Below are 10743 nucleotides of genomic sequence, written 5' to 3' on the forward strand. Positions count from 1 at the left end.
CTGAACCTCTAATCTTTAAAGCCCTCTTCATCATAACTGAACTGAATGTCTTCTCACTCTCCCACCACTGCCAGCCTGTTACTTTTTCTCCTCAGTTAAGGATGTCATCATCCAAGCCAGAGTATGGACACCATTTCTAGATCTTCCCCATCTAGTCACCCAATTTGACATCCAAATACTTGCTTTAAATTGTTCCTACTATTTACCCCTATTGCGTATTGTCCTGTTTCAAACCTACATTTTTACTCAACACCTGTTATTTTTAGTTTTGCCTCTTTTAGATCCAGCCTCTACACAGTCACCTGGTGATCTCTCATATGGAAATCTGAGTCTGACTCCTCCCTCCCCATGTGGAAAGTGGCACCATCAACCACAATAAAGGCCAGCCCCATGGGCATGGATGCCAGACCTCCATGCCTACCTCTGCCCCTCCAACCTCCCCTCCTGACTGCTCCTGCTTAGCATGTAGCACTATGACACCAAGATGGCTGACATTCCTCCGAGTCTGTGCTATGGTCTTGCCTGGAATACTCTTCTCTACCCTCACCTCCATTGCCTGGTGAGTTCTTTTCCTTTCAGGATTCTGCTCTGGCCTCACCTCAGGATTGCTTTCACCAGCCAGCCCTTACCCTGTCACCCACTCCCACCCTTCACTGACCTTGCACCCTTGCTGTAACATGCTTTACCAGACCTCAATTGCTGGGTTTATCTTTTTCCCAGAAAACAAATGCTAATTGACTATGCATTTGTAAGAGTCGGTGTTAGTTGCAGTAGAACAGATACTGTCCCTGTCTTCCTCAGATTTATAATCTGTAGGTCAATCACAGTGGTAGAGAAAAATGATCAGTGGTAAAATGCCTAGCCTCCTCTGATGAAGATTTTTGCCTCTCAACTTCTCTTCCCTGTGCCCTGAGAAAATGTCTCTCTCAGACTGGTTCTGGATGTCTGATACAGAACAAGAGCAGTCGGGAAAAACATTAGAAGGGAGAGCCCAAGGGGCAAGGTTTCTGGAGAAAAGCTGTGGAGATCCAGTGACGGAATGGGGAGAATTAAAGAAAAAAGGAAATAATGAAACAATGGAACTGCTGGGAATTGTGAGTTGGAGCCTCTTTGCTGCTTTTTCCTTGCAGGAGACCCATGTTAAACACTAAAGTACATTTTGAAATTATTTTTCACTACTTGAACTACTCTTAATTGAAACTCCACATGGAGACTAGATTCTGTGGCTCCAGCATCTATAAAACATCTGAACAAATAAGTACATAATAATACAAATTGTGGTAAGTGTCTTGAAGAAAATAATAAAGGGTATAATGAAAGAATATGGGACTCAGGTGGGGAAAATGTATACGAAGTTGTCAGGAAAGGCTTTTATGCAAAGGTAACACAATTTTTTTAAAAATTATTTCTTTTATTTATTATCATTATTTTTGCACATTCACTCACCAGAAAAAGAGAGAGAGGGAAAGTGAGAAAGCAAGCTGCCAGGTCCTGGACTCGAACTGCGGTAAACCATGTGGGAAGTCCTGTGCCTCAACCACTGTGCCACCTGCTGGCCCTGGTAACACAATATTTACATGTCCATATGACATGTTTTCTGAATGCCCAGCACTTTTGAACAGTCTTGTAAGTTCTAAGGAATTTCTCGTGAGAAAACTTGCTACCTTGACCCCCTTTGCAGCATTGTGACTTAGGCTCCAGCAAACAAGCACAGCCCTGCAAAAGTTCAGCTTGAAAATAAGCAGGAGGGAGAAGGAAAGGCGTCTAACTGTGGCTACCTGGTGGTGCCCACCAGTGTTCGTGTATGTGGCAGTTTGGAAGTAATGGCAGCAGCGATGGATTTTCACCAGGGCCTCTAGTGCATTTAGGTCCTGTTGCGTGTACATTTGGCCTCTGGCCCTTCTGGAGATTCTGTGAGCTTAATAAAGCCCCTCTCTCAACCAAAATGGATTCTATCATTTGTAACTAAGAACCTGGCCAGATAAAGCTGAAGTCTGAATAATAAGTCAGTGTGAGAAGAGCAGGAGGGATGGATCAGAATTCTGGTAGAGAGACCAGCAGTTAGCGTAATGGCTATGTTGCTGGACTCCCATGTAGTCGACCGCGGTTGGAGTCCCTGCCGGGCGCGAGTGCATGCATGCCCAAGATCCCGAGAGGAGAATGGAGGAGAAGGGATTGTGGCATGGCCATCCCCCTTGAGGGGTGATTTCTCGCTTTCTGTCTCTCTGTCTCTCTGGTGAGCACAGGCACCCTATAACAAAAATCTCTCCAAAAAAAAAAAAAAAAGAATTCTGGTAGAGGGCACTGAAGAGGTGATTTAAGGTACTGGGAAGAGGGCAGTGTGGTAGGAATCCCAGAGAAGAGGCAAAGTGGTACTTGAAGTTAGAAAAGGAAGCAGGGCTCAGAATCTAGTGCTGAGGGCATGTGAGAAGTTTATGGATGGTGTAAAGTTTAATAAAAGATAACAAGGTTTTGGCAAAAAGATGCATGATCTGATTATTTTTTAAGTCTGAGGAACATGGATTAGAAGGAGAACAAGAGAGGACATGGGAAGAATATGAATATATTGGGTATTTGGAAAAGTCATGACAAATTTTTGCATAGGAAAATACGTCATGACTTTTCTGATAACCCAATAGGATATAAACACATGACACTGATTGTGTTTACATGTCTGTTCCCTTATTAGATCATAAACTCCTTGAATTAAAGAAAACCATGTCTAATTTGAGTACATAGCAGGTGCTTACAGTATTAAAATGAAAGTATACAATACACACTGAACCTTTAAAATAACTCTGCTAGTCAAGTGTTATCTCCATGTCATAAATGAAAAACTTAATGATCAGAGATACATGTACTAGTACTGTCCTAAGAACACTATGCATATTAACACAATGATCTCACAACAACCTTATGAAGTACTGTTTGTTATTTGACCCTCATTTTATAGATGAGGCAACTGAGGCACAGAGAGATATGTAACAAGCTCTAGTTTACACTGGTAATGAGTAGTAGAGCCAGATTTGAATCCAACCAGTCTGGCTTCAGAGAGGCCATTTTTTTTTTTAATTTTAATTCAGTGAGTACGTGTGTTCTTCAAAGGGAGAGGGAGAAAAAAGAGAGGACTCGAACTGTGATCTATTATGTGGAGATCCAGTGACGGAATGGGGAGAATTAAAGAAAAAAGGAAATAATGAAACAATGGAACTGCTGGGAATTGTGAGTTGGAGCCTCTTTGCTGCTTTTTCCTTGCAGGAGACCCATGTTAAACACTAAAGTACATTTTGAAATTATTTTTCACTACTTGAACTACTCTTAATTGAAACTCCACATGGAGACTAGATTCTGTGGCTCCAGCATCTATAAAACATCTGAACAAATAAGTACATAATAATACAAATTGTGGTAAGTGTCTTGAAGAAAATAATAAAGGGTATAATGAAAGAATATGGGACTCAGGTGGGGAAAATGTATACGAAGTTGTCAGGAAAGGCTTTTATGCAAAGGTAACACAATTTTTTTAAAAATTATTTCTTTTATTTATTATCATTATTTTTGCACATTCACTCACCAGAAAAAGAGAGAGAGGGAAAGTGAGAAAGCAAGCTGCCAGGTCCTGGACTCGAACTGCGGTAAACCATGTGGGAAGTCCTGTGCCTCAACCACTGTGCCACCTGCTGGCCCTGGTAACACAATATTTACATGTCCATATGACATGTTTTCTGAATGCCCAGCACTTTTGAACAGTCTTGTAAGTTCTAAGGAATTTCTCGTGAGAAAACTTGCTACCTTGACCCCCTTTGCAGCATTGTGACTTAGGCTCCAGCAAACAAGCACAGCCCTGCAAAAGTTCAGCTTGAAAATAAGCAGGAGGGAGAAGGAAAGGCGTCTAACTGTGGCTAAAAGGTGGTGCCCACCAGTGTTCGTGTATGTGGCAGTTTGGAAGTAATGGCAGCAGCGATGGATTTTCACCAGGGCCTCTAGTGCATTTAGGTCCTGTTGCGTGTACATTTGGCCTCTGGCCCTTCTGGAGATTCTGTGAGCTTAATAAAGCCCCTCTCTCAACCAAAATGGATTCTATCATTTGTAACTAAGAACCTGGCCAGATAAAGCTGAAGTCTGAATAATAAGTCAGTGTGAGAAGAGCAGGAGGGATGGATCAGAATTCTGGTAGAGAGACCAGCAGTTAGCGTAATGGCTATGTTGCTGGACTCCCATGTAGTCGACCGCGGTTGGAGTCCCTGCCGGGCGCGTGTGCATGCATGCCCAAGATCCCGAGAGGAGAATGGAGGAGAAGGGATTGTGGCATGGCCATCCCCCTTGAGGGGTGATTTCTCGCTTTCTGTCTCTCTGTCTCTCTCTGTCTCTGGTGAGCACAGGCACCCTATAACAAAAATCTCTCCAAAAAACAAAAAAAAAGAATTCTGGTAGAGGGCACTGAAGAGGTGGTTTAAGGTACTGGGAAGAGGGCAGTGTGGTAGGAATCCCAGAGAAGAGGCAAAGTGGTACTTGAAGTTAGAGAAGGAAGCAGGGCTCAGAATCTAGTGCTGAGGGCATGTGAGAAGTTTATGGATGGTGTAAAGTTTAATAAAAGATAACAAGGTTTTGGCAAAAAGATGCATGATCTGATTATTTTTTAAGTCTGAGGAACATGGATTAGAAGGAGAACAAGAGAGGACATGGGAAGAATATGAATATATTGGGTATTTGGAAAAGTCATGACAAATTTTTGCATAGGAAAATACGTCATGACTTTTCTGATAACCCAATAGGATATAAACACATGACACTGATTGTGTTTACATGTCTGTTCCCTTATTAGATCATAAACTCCTTGAATTAAAGAAAACCATGTCTAATTTGAGTACATAGCAGGTGCTTACAGTATTAAAATGAAAGTATACAATACACACTGAACCTTTAAAATAACTCTGCTAGTCAAGTGTTATCTCCATGTCATAAATGAAAAACTTAATGATCAGAGATACATGTACTAGTACTGTCCTAAGAACACTATGCATATTAACACAATGATCTCACAACAACCTTATGAAGTACTGTTTGTTATTTGACCCTCATTTTATAGATGAGGCAACTGAGGCACAGAGAGATATGTAACAAGCTCTAGTTTACACTGGTAATGAGTAGTAGAGCCAGATTTGAATCCAACCAGTCTGGCTTCAGAGAGGCCATTTTTTTTTTTAATTTTAATTCAGTGAGTATGTGTGTTCTTCAAAGGGAGAGGGAGAAAAAAGAGAGAGCGAAAGCTCCCCCCAATTGAACATAGTTACACTGCAGTCCTTTCTCCATATTTCTATGCCATCAGGATTTAGGGCATACATGCATACATGCTTGATGTGTTTTTCAGGCCACTGGGGCCAGGATTTGAACCATGATCAACCATGTGGGGTTCCTAGGGCTTAACCACTCTTAACTACTCTTTACTCTTAACAAGTATACACAAGAGTGCCTCATACAGAACTCTGTACTTACATAAAGATATAAATGTAAATGAGTTAGAAGAGTAACTACTAGAATAAAAATCAAATGTATAACTTTCAGACCAGTAAAGGGGAAAAAAACTGGGAAAAGAACTATCAAACCAAAGGCAGAAAAGAACAACAGGAAGCATGATACATAGAAAAAGTAAGTTCAATATATATGAATTAGTTAAATTTTATTTTTAAAAAAGTAGAAATCTCAGATAAGGGAATGGGGGCATATACATCCCTTTAAAAATGTATCTAAAATCAAAAGACAATACAATGGGGAAAAAAATAATCTCAGCAAATAGTGTTGGAAAAACTGGATATCCGCCTGCAGAAAGATAAAACTGCACCCCTATCTCTCACTATTAACAAAAATCTACTCAAAGTGAATCAAAGATCTAAATGTAAAACTTCAAACAATAAAACTACTGGTGGGGAAAAAAAAAAAAAAAAAACCAGGAGAAACTCTTGGAGACATTAGAATAGTAGAAGACTTCTTAAATGAGACCCCCGAACCACAAGCAATAATCCCAAAATAGACAAGTGGTACTACATCAGGCTAAAAAGCTTGTGCAGAGCAAAAAACAATGATTAGAGTGAAGAGACAGCCTCAAAATGGGAGAACATATTTGCAAACTGAGTCTCAGTTAAGGGACTGATAACCAGAATATCTGAGGAACTCAAGAAGCTTACCCACACAAACACACACACACACACACACACACACACACACAACTTTTAAATGGACAGATGAGCTGAACAGACAAGGAAGACATATGAATAACCAAAAAGCATATGAAAAAATGTTCAACATCTATTAATATTACAAGAGAAATGCTAATCAAAACCACAGTTAGTTATCACTTAACTCCAGTCAGGATGGCTAAGATTAAAAAAAAATAAAGAATGAGGAGTGATGGTGAGGTTGCAGTGAAAAGGAAACTCTCCTACACTATTGTTGAGAATGTAAATCAGTACAGCCACTGTGGAGAACATATGAGGTTCCACAAAAACCTACAAATAGAACTACCATACAACCCAGCAGTTCCACTCCTGGGTATCTACCCAAAGGATAGGAAAACACTCAGTTGGGAAAACACATGTCCATGTTTATTGCAGCAGTATTCACAATTGCTAAATCATGGAACCAATCCAAATGTTCAAGAGTAGGTGAATGGATTGAAAAAATGTGGCACATATACACTGTGGAATACTACTCAGCCATAAAAAAAAAACAATGAGACCCTGGCATTTGATACAAAGTGAACAATTGTGGGAGATTTAATGCTAAGGGAAGCAACCCAGACTATGAAAGAGAGGCACTGTATGTCTCTGCTTAATACATACCAAATGTCTGCTCTTTATGTCAGAAACTGAAATGTTGGAAGGTATAATAGAGAGGGCAACTATAGGTACTAGAGGCAGTATAGGAGGGGGTAGGTAAAAGAGAACGGGAGAAAGGGGATCAGGAAAAAAATGTGTCAGATACAAAAGTGAAAAGTTACCTGTTCATGATAATGTATATGGTAATATCTTTGACTTCACTAATATGCACTGTATTCATGCTGGGGAAAACCATTTTATAAGTTGTAAAAATGTACAGTGATTAAATGTAATAAAAAAAGATTTTAAAAATGTATCTAAAACTAGAAAACAGCTCCGTGACTGGTTATATATTCAGAGAAACTTTTATACATATGTACCAGGAGACATCTACAAGAAAAGTTACTGATGGCACTTTTACTTTTGTAAAAGCAAAAAACAAAAAAATGAACAAAAAGAAACTACATATAGTGAGTTTAGGGGATAACCTATGTTGCATAAATGTAGAACAGCAACTCTCCTACACTGCTGGTAAGAGTAAGCTACTATAAGTACTAGAGAACAATTTCCCAATATCAAATCAAGTTGTGCAAATCCTTTTACCTAGCAATTCCATTTCTAAATACAAAGAAATTCTCACTCAAAAAGCTTTGTGTAACAATGTGCATTAACTTATGTTAAAAATGGCAAAAATAAGGAATCATTAAATTAGTAGCAACAGGATAACAGATAAATTTGGATATACTATTCAGTTAAAATAAAAAATCTAGAACTATATACATCCACATGGATAAATTTTGTAAACATAATTATGGGCGACAAAAGAGCAACTTACAGAATTATATAATTTAAGTTTGAAAACAAAAAAATACTGTACTGTAGAACTATATATATATGTGTGTGTGTATATATCTATATATATATATGTATGTATAAAAGCTTCATGGGAATGATAGTAAATTCAAGAAGTACTTGGGGAGGAAGAAGATAGGGAGAATGAGATTACAGAGGGTTCACAGGAAGATCTAACTGAATATTCAATATTAAATTTTGAAGAAGATATGGAAGAATGTTAAAACATAAGTTAGGTGGTTGGTACACAGGTACATTATATTATTCTGTCATTTTATCCATTTTTTAAAAAAGAAAATTGGGGCCAGCAGGTGGCATGGTGGTTAAGGGCACTTGGACTCCTATATGGCTGACAGTGGTTCAAGTCCCAGACCTGGAGCCTTGTTTTCTCACTTTCCCTCTCTATCTCTCTCATGGTCCCTCCCTGGTCAAATTAAAATATGTAAGTAAATAATGTTAAATAAAATAATTCTTTAAAATAAAACATGCAAGATTTTTCTTTAAAAAGTATTCTATTAGGTCATCTGGAAAGTCATGATGTATTTTTCTATGTTTTTGTATGTAAAAATGTGTCATGACTTTCCTGACAGGCCAATATTAAAAGAACAAAATGAATCCAAAGAATTAATGAAGGCATACATTAATGAAAGAGAAAAAACTTTAAAAACAGAGTTTACCAATAAACCAAAAGCTGGTTATGTATATCTGATGGAGAAAAAGAAAGAAAAAGACTCCAGTAGGATAAAGAATGAATGAGAACAATATGAGAGAAATAACATTAGGAATAATATTTTAATGTCCAGAGGACACGTACTCAACAGAGAGAGATGGGGGTTGGGAAGAGGGGGAGGGAGAGAGAAAAAATGAGAAAGCAAGTCACCAGGTCTGGAATTCACTTTGGTTGGCCATGTGGGAGTCCAGCACCTTAACCACACATCACCAGCTGGCCCTGAAAAAGGGTACATATTTTCTTTTTTCAAAGAAAAATACTAATTGTTCAAGGAAGGAAAAGAAAGATAATGTATATCAATCACCATGGAATACATTAAACAAACTTCTTCCTTAAAAAGGCAGCACATCCAGATGGCTTTAAAGATGAGTTCTTCAAAGCATAACGGGAACAGTCCCAGAGCACAGCCCTTAGGAGCTGTGCAGAGGGAGCCAGATTCCACATGGCCAAACAGTTCCAATCATGTGGGGCACACATGCATGCCCAAGGTCCTGACAGGATGGAGAAATGGAGGAAAAATACATTACAGCATGTCCAGGTCCAGTTGGGGAAGTGTTCTCCCTGTCCTGCATGCTCTTGCGCTCTTTCTCTTCCTCTGTCATGTGTGCCTGTTCAGCCACACATTTGCCCTATGGTGTACATGCTATGTCTAATATCTGCCATATAAAAATAAGTTAACATTTGACTCATTTTAAGACTTGGCATAACCTGATATGAAAACTAGAGAAGGACAGTAGAAGAAAACAATAAACCAATCCAACATGAATACAGGTCCAAAAATGTTAAATACACAGCAAACAGCATCCAGCAACATACTGAAATAATACCTACCGGGTTAGTAAGGATGGTTCACTGTTTTACTGTGGTTCTATACTGACTAATGAGAAAAGTCATATGACCATCTCAGACTCACACTTAAATATTTGGTAAAACTGACAAAGTTCTTATCGTTTTTGGTAAAAATTTCCGATTAAAAATTTTAAAAAGACAACCAAGGTAGCAAAATAATTGCCTTTAACTAAAAAAGAAGACATCTACTAGAAATCTACAGAAAATATCATGAAAGAAACATTAAGATGTGATCTAAATAACTTCTGTAGAGAAAAAATTAGTTATCCTGTAGCTACTATTCAGTGTTGTACTGAATTATTGGAAAAAGCCAAAATTGTTATTTACAGATTCTGACCTACAAAATCAAATTATTTGTCAAGTTCTTAGACCACGAAAGTTCGGCAGTGGCCAGATGAACAACCAAAAGTCGCATTATCCCAGTGACAGTCCACTAGGTAAATAAACTATAATAAAAATAACTAGGGGACCCCCCAAAACGAAATGTGCAAGACGCCCAGAAAATTGCACGTCCACCTGAACACGGCCAGACAAACAGACAAGAAATACTACTTCTGGATAGGAAATGTCAGTATTGGGACTGGCAGTTGGCGGACTGGCTATGTCTCTAGACTCCCATGTAGTCAACCCCTGTTTGAGTCCCAAACCCGGTGGCTTAAACTCAGGCCGTGTGTGTGCGTGCCCAAGATCCCAAGAGGAGAACAGATGAAGGGATTGAGGTGTGGTTATCCCCGTTTGGGAGTGATTCCTCTCACTGTCTCTTTTTTGGCGAGCGAACGTGCCCTATAGTAAAAACCTTTCCAAAAAAAAAAAGTGTCAATATTGTACTGGTTATCAAACTTGGGAAAAATTAATCTACAAAAACACAAAATTCCAAACAAATCTCAGAAAATCTTTGCCATTTGGGACAATCACTACGGAATTCGGCCCTTAAGTTAGAACGTATCACAACGCCGTGGAGATACTCTTAGAAGGGTCCGGCCACCGACGAGTAAAGCGCAACTTTATCCCGCCGACCCCGCCCTCACACCTCCCACAGCCCCTGCCTCCGACCGGAAGAGCCGCTGCTTCCCCGCCCCTTCTGTGACGTAGCCGGGGTTTCCGGTTTGTGGACTTGCGCGCATGCACTCTGACGTCCCTGCCCGTCAGCCCTGCGCCCCCTCGCACGCGGTTGGTGGGGCCTCAACCTCCGCGGCGGTAGCCGCCCTGATCCCTCACCACCCTCAGAAAGGTTGTTTCCTTGCAGTTTCCAGTAAGTGGCCGTCCCAGCCAGGGTTGCGGCGAGAGAGAACGTGAGGGCAAGCCAGCAGAGGCTGCGCCGCCGGGTTTTCTTCGCACGTCATCCTTCTCTGCGGGCTCCTCTCTGCGCCTCCGCGGCTTAGGCGCTCGGGGTGTTATCGTCCCTGCCATCCGCCCCGCCTGAGGCCGTTCCTGAGCCCAAGGTTTCCCCAGGAGTTCTGTCTTGTCACAAGTGCTCATAACGCTTTATGGTGAGCC

At 40.2% G+C, this 10743-nt stretch overlaps 1 long non-coding RNA gene across 1 annotated transcript in view; it reads right to left on the reverse strand.

The window, feature by feature from the left end:
* LOC102477417 (uncharacterized) overlaps nucleotides 1-9359 on the reverse strand; it is a 26902-nt gene extending 17543 nt beyond the window's left edge. The window contains exon 1 of the long non-coding RNA XR_336741.3: nucleotides 9229-9359. This is a non-coding gene — a long non-coding RNA (uncharacterized LOC102477417). The remainder of the gene's footprint in view (nucleotides 1-9228) is intronic.
* Nucleotides 9360-10743: the final 1384 nt, after the last annotated feature.

Source organism: Tupaia chinensis, unplaced genomic scaffold (assembly GCF_000334495.1).
Source record: "Tupaia chinensis unplaced genomic scaffold, TupChi_1.0 Scaffold142846_1, whole genome shotgun sequence".
Classification (NCBI taxonomy): Eukaryota; Metazoa; Chordata; class Mammalia; order Scandentia; family Tupaiidae; genus Tupaia; species Tupaia belangeri.